Source organism: Adiantum capillus-veneris, chromosome 11 (assembly GCF_014529385.1).
Source record: "Adiantum capillus-veneris isolate H3 chromosome 11, ASM1452938v2, whole genome shotgun sequence".
Lineage (NCBI taxonomy): Eukaryota > Viridiplantae > Streptophyta > Polypodiopsida > Polypodiales > Pteridaceae > Adiantum > Adiantum capillus-veneris.
The window spans coordinates 86171040-86188220 of NC_140941.1; positions in this window are offsets into that span (position 1 = coordinate 86171040).

Sequence of the window (17181 nt, forward strand, 5' to 3'; positions counted from 1 at the left end):
GCGTTGTTACAAAATTGGCAATACTTGGATGCTGTGAGAAATGAAGCCGCCCATTGTCACCCTATGCACGTTGCTATATAGCAGCCCACCTGCCCCATCTATAGAGTTGCTGAGGTCACTGCCCTCTGCTAGACCCACTCACTACCTCCCACTTCCACCCCACAGGCCCCTTATTTGCCTCTTACTAGCTACGGGCTGCTATTAGAGTTGCCTCATTGTCCCTGCGATACAGTAGTCCACATGGCCCATACTTCCCTTATCCAGACCACCCCTTCCGCCTGATCTGCCTCTTGCTGACTGTAGGTATCCACCCCCATGACGACCCTTGCATCCTGCAGGCTACCTGCAGGCTACCTGCATGGCATGCTATGGCACCCACCCTGCGCTTCGTTAGCATGATTTCCTAGAGCATCCCAAGCGCGAGCGCGTGCAGTACACACACACACACAATGCCGACAGGTAACTCTCTCTCTCTCTCTCACTCTGTGAAAATGCGCTCGACCTCCAAAGTCCCTGTAGTAATGGGCTCTCCCTCTCATCATTCATGGCATGCCGTAGACCTTGCTTAGTAAAGCGGAGAAGGAACAGGTTGGGGATGCAAAGCGGGCGGGAGAGAGAGAGAGAGAGAGAGAGAGAGAGAGAGAGAGAGAGAGAGAGAGAGAGAGAGGTCGCAGTAGAGTACCACCTTGCCCCTCGCAAGCGGATGTTTTTTTTTGCAAGAGTGGGATACTCGAGTGAGCGGCGGTTTGTGTGGTTTGTGCGCGGGCGGGCAGTCCTTCTCATTACACCCTCCCTCTCTTTTCAAAATAAGTGAAGTGATGGGGGATTTGTCTAGTCTTGGGATTTTTTTCGGGTTAAAAATTATGGGGCCCTTGCTTTGGGAAGGTAAAGCTATATAAACCTTGACACCCGCTCGGCGGGGGAGGACTTATCAAGAAGGGCTTGTACAGAAAAACATCTGTTTTCCATACATTTCCCTAATGTGTTGCACTAAGGTTCAAATTTTAATTTAAATGCTATTGCAATGGTGTGGAAGTTGGTGAAAATGGCACAGAGCAGGCAGAGATTTTGAAAATTGGCCAATGGATATTGTCGCCTGCAGAGCATGCAAAGAGAATGAAATTTGTACAAGCGCTGCCGCCGTTGGAGTCCTGCAATTCTAATTAGCATGATTAGCAGTAAACAATAAGTGATGAAGGAAGCTTAATGTAAATTGCCAGTGCGATGCAATAGCCAGTGTGGGCGCTGTTGCTTATCGCTGTAGCAATGACAGTGCGCACTGCAGCGGCGGGCTCAGAGGAAATGATCGACCTTGTGCTCAATAATGCGGAGAAGGAACAGGATAGAGAGAGAGAGAGAGAGAGAGAGAGAGAGAGCAAGAGAGAGAAGTGACTATTCTTTGAAATTTAGCCTTCGACTTGCAATGGACGACACGTGTAAAGGCCAAACCCGTCCGCCATAATATGTTAGTAGATTGATGAATTCTTTTTATTTCATATTTCATTTCACATCCTCACATAGATTGATTTTTCTTGCATTCTATAACTTAATTCTAGTCAATATTTGGGATAGTTCCTTTTATTAAGCGGGCACTGGTAGAGTTTCTTACTCACAAAGAAGCAAACTGAAAATACTAGCAAAAAATTAAAATTTGCATGATTGTTGAACTATTTTCTCAGATATTTCACCGCCTTTTCTTCCCTTTATCATGGTTTGCAAAACTAGCTAGTCTGTAATTTCAACTTGCTCAAAGCTATGTTGAGGCATTTCTTTCCCGAACACTAAATTTTCAGCAGTTGAACTTAACCTAATGATTTTATCACTTCTATACTATATATGAAACAACTTAAAATTTTCAAGGAAGGAAGAGAGACATCGATGGTCTACTTGCTGAAGAAAGTTCACACGCAAGAAAAAAAATAGGGATGGTCTGAGCCAGGTCGATAATGTTAAGCTTCTGATGGTCTGAGCGATGGTGGTCTAAGGGTAAAGCACAGAAGGTGCCGCCTTGGTTCTATTTCCCTAGGTGGGCCACTTGTGTGCTCTGAGGCGCTTAGGGTTCTACGGCTTGGGCCGGCAAGGGCTTCGCAAGCTGCTTGTGGCTCTCTTAAGCAACCCCCCCCCCCCCCCCCCCCTGCGCAGCACGCCTAAGCCATTATTTGCTTAGAAGCTTGCGGTTATTTGCTCATGCGATTATTATCTTTAGGACATTGTGATTATTATCTTTTTGTTAGGCCTTGCGATTATTATCTATTTGGTAAAGCCCCTTGAAACCATATTGTGACTTGGTGTCGATGGGGCTTCTCACCATGCCATGGTGAGCTCGAAGCCGTCCTACACCGAAGCAGTGGCACACAAAGAGCAGCCCGACGCTTTGAAGTCTTTTCCCCATCCCAAAATTCATTGATATGTGAAGGATAATCACATGCCTTCTTATCCAACCATTGTCCTCTTTCCCTCCACATGGCTAGAAAGTCATGGCAAAATGTCTCACTAGCACACAAGAGCCGAAGTTGATCCAAAAAAGAGATGTATTGAAAAGAAATCATTTCTTTCCTAGGATTTTGACAGTGTTGGCATCGCTCGCAACACATCTTTGAAATCACGTACCAAAGATGATGGATTGTCTTCGATACTACAACCACACTTCATAACTGTACCCTCATACGCATCCTCTGGGCTAGGTGCAAAAACTTGAGGATCATGGGACAGTCCTTGGTGCCAACACAAAGCTTCCACTCCTAAGGAGTCACCATGCCCATCCCTCTGTACATTTGCAATAGCTGAGAGAAGTTGCATGGAGTTCTCTTACCCCCCAATTGTCCATTCCAATTGCTCGGCTTGTGAAATAGGAGGGATGCAAGAGACCTTGCTTGAGAGGTCCTATTTGCTTTCTTCCGTGCATTCACATTCAATCCATCAAATAGAATTTTAAAAGCTCATCTTGAAATTTCAAAGATGTGTGGTGTTGGTCACATAATGATTGGACGCGTATCACACAATCTAGGATGTACCAATCCAATTGCTCGTCATCCAATGCGCTAGAACTTGGTGGGAATGACCCAGAGAATGAAGCATATTGATCCATGTATAATTGTGCACTGGCAAATTCATCATAACTACTTTTAAGCATCGCATTTGTGACATGTTTAGCATCACAAAAACTTCATAAACCCTTTCACTAGAAAAAGGACTCGTCTCCCTTCCAGCATAACATACACACAAGAAATGATGCCAAGAAAAGAAAATGTCCTATTATATGTTCCTGGGCCATCACGAGGCGGTCAAAGTGATGCATCATATACCTAGCTAGTCCCAAGCCTCAACATCGTTTCCAAAAAACCATTATGAAAAAAAATCTCAAAACATAAATGCATTACTTTTCACAAGATCTAATTAGAAAAAAAGCCAAGAGATCCACCCGATTGACATCGACTCCAAACAATATACATGGTGAACTTGTGCCACCTACATCCACCTACATCCTCACAAAACACAATTTCAAAGAAGGGCAAGAGATTTGGAGTTCTGACCTATGCTTGCAAGTTGCAACCGCATGCTTATCAGTTTGATGAGGGGCGGGTGCACGTTACCTTGCCAGTGAACACATATTTAGGAAAATAGAAAAAATTTCACACATTTGGGACGATTCTTTGTGTCTCATGGACTTGAGGTAAGGTTGTATTGTACTAGGTTGTTGCACATATGGAAACTGAGATAGAATGTTTAGTGGATGCTTATGAGTCTCAAGATCCAATATGGTCCGTTTTAACAACCATACTATACACTAGAGTGTTTTTGCACATGTTAGTTTACAAATACACACACACACACACACACACACACACACACACACACACACACACACACACACACACACACACACACACACGCTCATGCACCCAAAACAAAATTTTCTTCCCACACATCTTCATTTGATAAAACAATTAAAATGTTAGTTGTAAGAAAAACTTGGGTGACTAAAGTGAGAAAAACACCATTCATATTGAATAAGATTTCTTGAAGATTACAAAGGTGGGATGCCATTATCAATGTTGATAATGAACCTATCTATGGGTGGACTAATTGGAACCATTGCTAGAAGATTACAAAGGTGAAAGGCCAATGCTAAGCAATCATTACTCTTCATTTGCATTGACATTTGATGGTGCCTCATGTTCATCAAGTTTCAACTGACTCTCTTTGGCCTTGAGGATTATTGCCTTTGGAATCTTGATTTTTGAAGGAATTCGTCCACCCTAGGGCTTCCATGCCCAAATGATATTGCAGCTAGTGTCTTCCCAGCGTTGAGGATCATTGATGTTCTCTCTCCAATACTTGTTCCACCAATCCTTGTAAACCTCCACATCACTTGCATTCTTCTTCTTTGAAATTGGTGCCCAGTATGTATCTTCACTTGAAGATAGGTTGCCGAGTCATTGTTCTGATTACCTGTTGCTGCCACTCCTAACCAAATTGGGTAATTTTCATCACAAGGTTGCACAAGTACAAAGTCTCCCTTTGCCACATCAAGAGTTGGGTTGAACTCCTCAGCAGGTTTGTTGCGCATTGGACCACAATAGTGGCCCTCGATTATGTCAAGTGCTTCATCTAGACCATCTTCCAATGGAACTTCAAGAGGATGATCTTGTTCACGTATACTCCTTGGTCAGAAGTCATCAAATAAAATGTTTTCACTTTGTCCAGGATTTTGCAGCTTGCATGAGATTCTCCCAGGAACTGGGTTGATCCACCTAGCATACTTACTTTCATCTCCTTTCTCTTGCAAGTGATCTTTCCACCAACTAACATACTTCTTTAATCCTTCCATAACTTTCTCACTATCTTTCAAAGGGTGGTAATACTTTTGGAGCACCTTCAGGAAGCTTGGCTCCTCCTTGGTCATTTCTCTTCCATAACTCTATACCATGTTCGGGTAACCAATCCACATTTTTAGGGTGTACTTTGTACTGCATCAAAGGTATTCCATCACTCATATAGAACCTAAATTGCAATGGATTTGAATGACCCACTAAGCTATATGCTCCATCATGTAAGAACCCCTTTACAAATCCTTTTAAGTCTACCACCTTTTGTAGGAGAAAAGGTGCTGGATGCATGCTAACACACTCACTGAAGATCTTCATCAAATGTGGAAATGTAAAAATGGCTCGTTTTCTAAGCTTCTTAGAAAAGTGACTGAACAATGCATCAATGTCTTCATGAGTGTGACCAACCATAAGAAATCCAAGCTGCACAGTGTCAAATACTCCTCATGCAACCAACAATGATAGGTATGCAAACACATATGAATTCTTATTTTCTGAACCACAATTGTCAAGTTGCAACAACAATGTTCTTGGCAACCTCTTGAACCCAAATACATTGCCATCCTCCTGTACATGTGCATTAGTAGCAAAGATTGATTGCATCCTTGGACAATCATTTCCCTACATTCACATTTGTGATTAGATCAGTCTCTGCCTCTTCATTCTGAGCACTCTGTTCCTTGCAGTACTCGTTTTTCTCCTTAAGCACTTTCATATGGTGATAGAGAGAATCTGTAGGAAAAACTCAATCAAAAAGATTTGTTCGTGGTTCTACACTTGAGTTTTCTAAGTTCAAGTCACCAAACATATGTTTATCTCTTCTTTCTAAGTTTCTTAGACATTTTGAGAGAGATGCAATTGTGAAGTTGGGATCACTCAGCCATAATCCCAATGCAAAGTGACCATAAGTTGTTTTTCCATGTCCATGAGTGAGCATTCCTATCAAGGATACTAGAAGACTCTCAACTCCATTGAGAGATTTTGGAACTGGTTAATTTGTGGTATAGAAGTCTTACTCTGGTCCATCTTGTCATGTATAATGCACAAGACTTGGTTGGATTCATTTCTGAAGAGCTCCTCCAAGCATAGTACCGATTTCTACAGCTCATTTGTTGCAACATTTGTGCTCTCCTCTGTGCCATGTATCTAGCACGCTCCACCTGATTTTTGGTAGACTCCAGCTTGACCTTTATTGATGTGCAAATGTCACATTTAGAGAATGTGCTTGATTTTGATAAAGTGACTGTTTTGAAGACTATGTTCCACAACCTTGAGAATGTTGGTTGTGACAACGTTTTGTATTCCATTGTGACAAGTGTGTCGTTTACTTCTCGCAAAATGTCCACTTATTTGTACATCGTTGGTAGAACACATTGAGTTTCCCGAGTGCCATGCCTGGTTGTCCTTGAATTATGTGGCATTTGATCTGCATTATTATCTATGAAGCCATGAATGAGTGCTTTTTCCATCTCAACATGTGTCAAGATCTTCCTTATTATTCCAGTGTTTCCATGATCGCCATTGCATGCTCCATCCAAGAATTTTTTACGCAGCCTGTAAAATGTTGACTTTCCTATTCCATGCATTACATACCATGCTTTACTACATACCTTCTTTCCATCAAAAGTAAACTCAAAGAATTCCTCTTCTTGATATTTTCTATGAGCCATGCTCATACAATCCAATACAAATGTGTGTCGGCTAGTGTAGCTTTGTCCCCAAAAGTCTACCCTTGCTTGCATGATTTTGGATCTGTTTCCAATCTGGAAGCATTGCATCTCACAACAATCAATTGTTGCAACTTTGTGAATGCTTGCAACATCACATTGTTTGTTGAAAGCATGAGCATTACCTTTTTCTTTCCTAGGCCTAACTCTATCTACATAACTCCTTTTCTTACCTGTCCCATCTCTTATATAATAGTCACCGGCAATGGCATCTTGCTCTCTATCATTTTGAGTATGAAGAAGAAGACCTAGTTCTATACTGGTGATACCTTCTTCAAAACTCGTTTCAGTGTTGTTATCTACGCCATCATCCTCATACTCATCACTGGAAGCATATAAGCTGTCAAGGGAATCTCCCGTTTCTTCCATGAGGAAATCTTGAATACCCTCAATGGCAGAAGAAGATCCAGTGTCTTTGATCAAGGGCTCACCATTCTCAAATGTGAGCTGCCTAATAGGCCAATTACCAAATAAAAAACTTGAAATATCACTTTGATGTGGATGCATTGACCCTTCCACAATGACACCCAAGCTACTCTCACCTAGTTCACTACAATTTATAGCCTCATATGGGTGGACCAGCAATACCACTCCATTACCAAGTTTTGTAGATCTATTGTCAGTCCAAAGGATGACTCTTTTCTCTTTCCAACTCGCTCTATCTATCAAGACATCTTCTTGACCAACAAGAAAATCCTCATCTATTGTGTGAGATTTTACTAACGGCCTTTTTACTAACGGCGCGCGAGGAGGCATTCCAAAATTTTGAAATGCCCCCTCGCGCGCCGTTAGTAAAATGTTCTTTTAGGGGTGTTTGACATTTTTGGCCTCTTTGGATGTCTAAGCGAGGCAATTGGACATTCGTTTCAAAATCTTCCACCACTTGATAGTTTTGTGACTTTTTGAGTTCTAGTGATGACGTATCCCGTATCAAATGCACCGCATCTACCTTCTGAAAAAGGTGCTCGCATTAAATAAAAGAGAGTGCTCGTCTTCAAGGACCACTAGATTATTAAATGAGGAGAGGGACACCTTTTATATTTTTGTTAATATCAATCTATTTTTCTACGTAACGTAGGCTCTTCTCTCATTGGAAGAGCTTATTTTCCTCTCTCTACCAAAAGGCCCTCCAAAAGACCTCCGAAATCTCCTAATGATAACAATATTATGCAATGGCCATTTGATGATGCTTCCAACTGCTTGAGACATGGTTCTTGCATCCATTGTGATGAATGGAATCAAGAAGGTGTCATCAAAACTTTCTAGTACATGTATCACCACATATGTTGTGCCAATCAATTAAAAACCACAACGTTGAGATGCATCAACGGAATGAATAACCCCACAAGCTTTCCTTGTGGAACCATCAACAAGAAACACTGAATCACCTTGTTTTGGACCCTGCAATTTTTGAGAAAATAAAGAGATATCAGTAAAATTGTATGTCTGAACATATAACTCAAAATTTAATGCATTCCCAAGATACACTCACAATTTTGGCAAAAGCTTGCATCCAATTCAATTAAGAAAATCTACACTGAGTTAATCCATGGAGAATGGTAGGAGGCTCGAGCTCAAGTTTGAGTCTGTATGTACATCCAAGTGCTAGAAATCTAAAGCTGACAAGAGTTGCAAGATAGGGACTATGTTACATTGCAGAGGCACCCATGGAATTTGATAGGAGGATGGAGCCTTTATGCACATCCAAGTGCTAAAAATATATAGCTCACAAGAGTTACAAGATGGATCTCGAGTTATATTGAATCAACCCATTGGGGATGGTAGGAGGCTCGAGCTCAAGTTTGAGCCTAAATGTACATCTAAGTGCTAGAAATCTAAAGCTGAAAATAAGTCCAAGATGGTGCCTAAGTTACAATGCCGGAGCATAGATGGAGCCTAAATATAGGTCTAAGTGCTAGAAATCTATAGCTTAGAATAATTGCAAGATGGATCTCAAGCTATATTGAGTCAACCTACGCAAGACGGTAGGAGGCTCAAGCTCAAGTTTGATCCTAGATGTACATCTAAGTGCTATAAATACCTAGATAAAAAGAGTTTCACAAAGCCAAAGTTTCATAGAAGCAAGCATGGAATTTTGTAGGTGGCTCGATCTCAAGTTTGAGCCTAAATGTACATCCAAGTGTTAGAAGTCTATACTTGTCACATGGGTTGCAAGATGGAGCCCAAGTTACATGGAGGCACCCATGGAATTTGGTAGAAGGCTCAAACTCAAGTTTGAGCATAGATGCACATTCAAGTGTTAGAAATCTACGAGCAACAAGAGGTGTGAGAAAAAACCCAAGCTATGTTGAAGTAGCCTTGAATTTGGAAGGAGACTCAAATTGAAGTTTGAGCTACATTATACATTTAAAGAGTTGTAAGGTGGAGCCAAGGTAATGATGAGCTTTACATCAAACCTAAGTTTCCTTGAATGACCTATCAAAAGAGTCGGAGCTTACAAGAAGGTGAGGCTTCAAAGTAGTTGCATGAGTGGCTCAAACTTAAGTTCGAGCCTAGTTAGTCATATAGCTTTCTTTTAGGATAGGACATTAGTTCGAGTATAGGTGGCCTTGGAGATTATGCCATGACAATTGAGCCTTGATGGACATTCAAAATACAATGAGGTTTTTTTCTCAGTTGTTTATGTGTAAATCGATTCTTGGTGATTATAGTACTGGTGTTTTACGTGTTGTAGCAGGACAATTTTACATGCAAAAAGGTGCCATGAAATCGGTTAAGCAAGAGGGTTGGTGGAGGTGGGTCGCTCACTCATTGATGCTAAGAGGTTTTAGCCAAGGGAAGTCAAAACTATGTCCAACTTGTGAGTATTATTTTCCCAAAACTCTCAAAAAACTAGTTCTAGACACCCTAACTTTGTTGAATTTTTTGATCCCTTAAACGTCGTTTTTTGAAAACAGTTCATAAAACCTGTTATGTAACAATACGTTTTTTTTTTTACACGGTTTGTTCAGAAAAGCGTAGAGCCACTCTCAAGCTACAGGCTCATTAAAAAAGGTTTGCGATCGGACTCCGTATGTGAAAGTTATGCTGATTTTCATGAAAAGTTTTTTTTCCACCTCTTTTAACCATTATGAAAACCATTAGTTTTGGTCCACACATGTGAGTTTGCTAATCTAACCTTGGTAGGGTTGGTGGAAAAAGCTATTAAAGACTTTTTAATGCTTTTGAAACCTTCTATATTATAATAGGTTTGGATTTTTCTACAGATGATGACGAATTCGACGACGGCGCAACATGTGAGATTCTTTACTCCCGCATCTTCTTGCCCTCTGCGCATCTGCTCGCGGCCCCACAAGGCTCTTTTTCACACTTCTATATTAATTCTCTCTCTCTCTCTCTCTCTCTCTCTCTCTCTCTCTCTTTCCCTCTCTCTCTCTTCTACATTAAAACAGGGTTTGTGCAGACTGTGAAAAAACCGATGACGATGTGACGGGTAAGGTTCTTTACTTTCCCATCTCCCTCTCCTCTATAATCTATTTGCATTCCAAAACTCTCTACATTAACTCTCTCTCTCTCTCTCTCTCTCTCTCTCTCTCGTGTGTGTGTGATATCTTCTTCTAATCTTTCTGTGTAATTACCCTCAACTCCTCGTAATCACTCCCTGATCTCTTCTAATCTCTCTGGGTAATCTCCCTTGCCTCCTCTTAATTACTCCCTAATCTCTTCTAATCTCTCTGAGTAATCTCCCTTGCCTCCTCTTAATCACTCCCTCCCTTCCTCTTAGTCTCTCCTAAACTTGCATCAATCAAAATTTCATTCTACTAACCATTGTAACTTGTCTTCTGAGATTACATTCACAGGTCCTAAACTTCTACTCTCCTCTGACATATTAATATTTTCCTCTCCTCTAATCTATTGTCCTTTTTCAATTCTGAATGCATCTCAAAATTCAGTCTTCAATCTCATTCTATTAGTTTCTAATCTCTATTTGATCTACTTTTAATTACTACATATACTCACTATTGTTTGCTTCCGCCTCCTTGATACACCTTTTAAACTCTATCATTAAGTTAATCAAACTACAACTACTGCTGGAATTAGGGTTGCAAAGAAACGCACATAGCTTGGAGAAGACAAAGGAAGCTCAAGACACACAATAGAGAGTGTATTATTTAGTGTGCAATGGAAAGATAGATAGCCCTAGAATGATGGGCGTATATACAATGCACGAGGGGAAAAAACCTCCTAAAGAGGGAAAAAATGCCCCGGCGGTCCTAGTGTGTTCACACACATCACTACCACATGTATATGGTAACAAATCCCCCCTGGAGTGATGCGGTGAACGAGGGTTAGCACATGAATAAAGGGAAGTTCCATGCCCTAAGGACATGATCAGTCCACAAAGAGGAGTAAGCCCAAAGATTTGCAGAAAGCTTCAAGCTTCTCACGAGACAATGCCTTTGTGAAAAGATCTGCAAGGTTGTCCTGTGTTGGCACATAAGCCAAGCTGATCTCTCTTGCTGAGAGCCTCTCCCTGACATAGTGGCAATGCACCTCAATGTGCTTTGTGCGAGCATGAAAAACTGGGTTCCTTGCAATTGCCAATGCGCTCTGACTGTCAGTGTAGATAGTGTTGGCAGTGTCCTCTCCAACACCCAAATCAGCCATAAGGCGTCTGAGCCATACACACTCAACCGTATCTATGAAGAATACCCTGTACTCAGCCTCACAACTCGAAGTGGCCACAGTAGGTTGCTTCTTGCTCAACCATGATATACATGAACTACCAAGCATGAAACAAAAACCACTTGTGGACACTTGCGTGTCAAAACAACCAGCCCAATATGAGTCGGAAAAAGCATGTAAGTCTGGCGGCAATGATCCCCCCTTGGGATAAAACAATCCAAGATGTAAAGTGCCACTAAGGTAGCGGAAAATCCTCTTGACAGCCTGCCAATGCTTAGACCCTGGGCTATGCATAAATCTGCTGACCTGTGAGACTGCAAACTAAATATCCGGCCTTGTGTTGCATACATAAATGAGGCAGCCAACATCAGTGTAGTAAAGAGTGACATCAGCAGGGTCGCCAGCATCATGTAGACTCAACTTCAAACCTGTTTCCATGGGAGTGGCAATAGGTTTGCAATCCTTAAGTCCAAACTTACATAGTAATGTCTCTATGTAACTTTTCTGAGACAAGGCAATACCACCATCACACTACTTAAACTGTATACCCAAGTAATGATGCAACAACCCCAAATATTTCATCTTGAAAGTAGCATTCAAATGTGTCTCTCATTTGGTCCAGTGATCAGCAAATCATCAACATAAAGAACCAAAATGAAAAGTACATTACCATCACGCTTTACATACAATGTGCTTTCTGTTGGACTGTTACGAAAGCCTCGTTTAACCAAATGAGTGTCAGCTTTCTCATACCAAGCACGAGGAGATTGCTTCAACCCATACAAAGCCTTCTTACATTTGCACACTTTGTTCTCTTGTCCTTTTATGACAAAACCGCGAGGCTGCGTTACATAAAATTCCTCAAATATGTCACCATTCAAGAAATCAGTAACAATGTCTGATTGATGTACATCCCAACCAAAATGAGCTGCCAATGCACATAGAAAACGCACAGTAGTCATACCACAAGTGGGAGAAAAAGTCTCTTCATAATCTATGCCTTTTGCTGTGCATAACCCTTTGCAACAAGTCAAGCCTTATGGCCATCGATCTCACAATCCGGCTTGCGTTTCAACTTGTAATCCCACTTCGTACCAATGGCCTTTTTTCCAGGAGGCAAATCACATAAAGTCCATGTGTCATTTTCTATAAGTGCATCATATTCTGATTGCATGGCATCCATCCAATTTTCTGAATTCTGTGCTTCACCAAAAGACAGAGGCTCCTCAACATCATGTAAACTAGACACAGCCAAAGCATAACAATCTGATGCATCAGATGCATGGTGAGAGCCTGAACGAGTATGACTAGACAAAGGTGCATCCAATTTACTGTCACGCAAAGTGTGCACCAGCCATTTTGTCATACCTTTAGCCTGCTCATTTTCAGCCCTTTCCTCATCAAGTACATCATGTACATCTGCATCAGTAATAGGCTGATCTGTAACATTTTTAGAAACCCCCATAGGCTGTACATTTGCCTCATTGGAAATTACATTCGTATTTCCACAACTGAAAAGAGGCAACAAAGTGTCATAAATGTCCTGTGAGCTTACATTACTGTCTCTAGTACATGAAAGCAAGGGTTGAACAGAATCTTCCACAAACACTACATCCCGTGAAACCATAATACATTTTGTTTGTGGATGATACAACCTGTAACCTTTGCTTTTAGCACTATAACCAACAAAAATACATTTGACAACCTTATCATCCAATTTTCTGCGTTGTGTTTGTGGCACCAAAGCATATGCCAAACAGTCAAAAACACGCATGTGCTCAATAGAAGGCTTTCTATCATTCCATGCTTTATATGGAGTAATAGACTGCAAAGCTTTCGTAGGATACATGTTAAGTACATAAGTGGCACACATGATGGCCTCAAGCCAAAAAGAAGATTGACTTTTGACCATACATCGTGCCATTTCCGTAAGTGACCTATTTTTCCTCTCAGCAACACCATTTTGCTGAGGTGTATAAGGCACTATACATTGGTGTTTTATCCCACAACTAGACAGAAATGCATTAAATTCATGAGACATGTACTCCCCCCCTCGATCGGAACGGAGGGTGCCCATAGTACATTTCGAGACATTTTCAGCCATAGCCAGAAATTGTTTGAAGCACATAAAAACTTCGGACTTCGCTTTAAGCGAAAATACCCGTGCGTGCCTGGAGTAATCATCAATGAAAGTCACGAAGTACAGGTAATTGCCCAAGGACGGAATTTGCATGGGCCCACAGACATCACTATGCACAAGCTGCAACTTGCATGTGGCCCGAACTGAACCATCCTTTGGAAACTTAGAACGCTGCATCTTACCCAAAATAAAGCCTTCACAAACATGGTTGACACGTGCTTCAAGAGGTGGCAAAGAAGCAACCATATCAGATTTCTGCAAACGTAGCAAACTGGCAAAATTCAGATGACCAAAACATGCATGCCAAAGTTTTGCATCTGAAATAGCCCTTGAATTTGCAACAGCATTTGCAAAATTTTGTCCACACTTGTCATACAAAGTGATTTTATACAGCCCACAGCACAAAAGGCCAGATGCAACAATTTCATCACCAAAACTGAGATCATGAATTGTACATCTGTCATCCACAAATTTGACTACAAGTCCAAGTCTAGCAAGTGCGGATACAGACAAGAGATTCTTCTTGATCCCAGGTACATAAAGTGCATCAGCAAGTATGAAAGAACTGCCATTAGCAGCAGTAAGCACAATCTTTCCAGCTCCCTGAACTGGATAAGAGGCATTGTTGGCACAGGTGATTGAATTCCCATGAGGAACAGACTCAAGAGAGGTAAACAATTCACGATGTGAGGTAATGTGCTTTGTAGCACCACTGTCGAAATACCACACATGTGAATCTGCAGCAACTAACAAGCATGTATCATGGACAATAGGATTTTAAGTGCACTCTGCACTAAAAGCCCATTCTCCATCAACATCAGCATTACTGTCTCCTTTCACAGAAGACTCAACAATGGCTTCATTTGTAGTGGAACCAGCATTTGCAGTCGAACCACCCTCTTTCTTCTTAGCCTCTTTGGCCTTCAACTTAGGACACGACTTGATAAAGTGATCATTAGCTTTATAATAATGGCAACGCATCTTCTTTTTGCCCTTATCACCAGAATTTCTAGACGAATTGCTGCTAGTAGAAGCATTAGGAACATAATTTTTGCCACTCACAGCAGAACCATAAGAAGTGGCTGCATTAGTGCTACCACCCTTTCTTTGAGAAGCAATAAAAGCCTGTTCAATTGCACGCTGCCTAGTCCTGTTTTTTCTAGAAAGTGACTCTTGCAACAGAAATGTGCATAAGGCATCAAACTTGACAACTTCAGGATTTCCTTGGGTCATCAGTCTCCAAGTACTAGCAAAATTCTGGTAGGAATCTGGTAAGGCATCAAGAACAGTCTGCACAAGGGAACTGTCTGAAATGACTTCACCTGCAGAAATAAGTTGCTCATTGATATCCTTGACACTAGCAAGGAAAGTGTCCATATCATCTTCCTTATGCATAATCTTCGACTCCAGCTCTTTACGCAGCAAAGAAAGTTTAGCCTCATTGCAGCTTGCATAAAGACCTGCTCGAATATCCCAAGCCTGTTTTTCAGATTTTGTTGAACGGATGTGAGGAACAATGGTGCGCTTCACAGACAATGCAATCAATGCATGAGCCTGTGCATCCTTTACATCCCAACGAGCTTGTTCTGCCATAGGCAAAACAACTCTAACAGCAACAATCCTTGCAACATCCTCAACATCGCCTACATCTTGAAAACCAGGATGTACATCAATGCCCTGCACAATGTTCCAGACGCCCTTTGACACAAGAACATGTTGCATCATATAAGCCCACATAGGGTAGTTGTCCCCATCCAACCTGTCCTCAACAGCAAACATCTTGAACACATATGTGTTGTTGTTGTCAGCCATGGTAAATGCTGCACCTGATGTGAAAACTGCCCGAAAACAGGAGAAATGGAGTGGGAACAACACGTGCTATATAGCACAAACCGTAGAAGACTATAAGGCACCTGTTATGCAACAAATGGCACTGATAGAAATTCTGCACAAAATGACGAAATTGCATGTGCAGACCTGTCTATAGTGGAAACGGAGGCCGAAATGAGCCCAAATAAAAACTATGAGTAGACAAAGCTCTACAAGCTTACCCAAAGAATTTGTCGACCTGTGAACGCTTGCGAAAGCTCACTGAAATCGAAGAAAGTGAGCAGGCGTGTGCTGGAGCATCTGGCGACTAAGCCCGGGAGGACGCAACCTGCTCTGATATCAATTGTTGGAATTAGGATTGCAGAGAAACGCACACAGCTTGGAGAAGAAGAAGGAAGCTCAAGGCACACAATAGAGAGTGTATTACTTAGTGTGCAATGGAAAGATAGATAGCCCTAGAATGATGGGCGTATATACAATGCACGGGGGGAAAAAAATCTCCTAAAGAGGGAAAAAATTCCCTGGCGGTCTTAGTGTGTTCACAGACATCACTACCACATGTATATGGTAACAACTATGTCTAAAATCACGCTCTATAAATTGAAAGTAATGGGCTATTCTCTAATTAGAGTACTTAATCAATAAGTACTTTAATTACCTTTTTTTAAAACTGTAATTAAGTAGTTAATCTACTTAAAGAAAAAGATAGATAACAACACTTACTTGGTTGGGTACTGAGTGTGACATTTCCACTTGACGTAGATTCTTTGCTTTTGATATTTAGCTCGTTTTTGGTGCCTTGTTTTCTTGTTGAGAAACTAGAACAATGAACTGATGTAGCTTAAACATCACCTTCTAATGCTCTCAAAGCACTAGCATATTCCACTCTAGTGTGGTCTCATGAGCTTATTGTGAATATTTTAGCATGATAGCGTTGCCTCATGCAAGTGCTTGAGACTTAAATAGGGTCAGATCATAATAGCTCTAGGGAAAGCGGCTACAATTTAAGTTTGAACCTCGCCTACATATGCTATTGTAGCAAGTCTGGCTTAATGGCATCCTTGTGGCTACTTAGGGAAAGAGGCTCGAGCTTAAGTTCGAACCTTGCCTACATATGCTAATATAGCAAGTTTGCCTTGAACTTAAGTTTGAGCCTCAACTGTATATGTTACTTTAGCACTAGGGTGTAGGGTTAGCCTCATGACATCTGTGTGGCTACCAATGCCAGTAGGCCCAAACTTAAGTTCGATCCTCACTTGCATATACTAGAGTAGCACCATCATGTAGGGCTTGTTGCTACCAAGGGCATAGAATAACACCTTTAGGCTCGATTTTAAGTTCGAGCCTCAAGTGCATATTCTTTAGAACTAGGATGCAAGGCTTGCCTCCTAACATCCTTGTAGCTACCAATGGAAAGAACCTTGCTTGTAGTGTAGCCCTACTATGCAAGGGCACAGACTCATGACATCCTTGTGGCTATCAAGGATATGGCAAAATATCTTTAGACTCAAGCTAGGGTGAAAGGTTAGCCTTGTAAAATCCTTATAGCTACTAAGGTCATAGAATAGCATCCTTGTGGCAAACAATGGGTATCCATGTGGATATCAAAGGAAAATAAAAACACTTTGAGGCTCGAGCTTAAGTTCGAGCCTCAGCTGTATAAGCTATTGTAGCACTAGGGAGTAAGTCTAGACTCATCCTTTAGAGATACTAATTCCAAGAGGCTCAAACTTAAGTTTGATCCTCACTTGCATAGGCTAGTGTAGCACTAGAATGCAAGACTAATGACATCCTTGTGGCTACCATGGGTATAGAATATCACCTTAAGTTCAAGCCTCATTTTCATATGCTAGTGTAGCACTAGGATGCAAGGATTTCCTCATGACATCCTTGTGTCTACGAAGGGCAAGAGGCTCGAACTTAAGTTTGAGCCTTGCCTACATATGCTAGTATAGCACTAGCATGAAAGTCTAGCTTCATGACATCCTTGTGGATACCAAGGGAATAG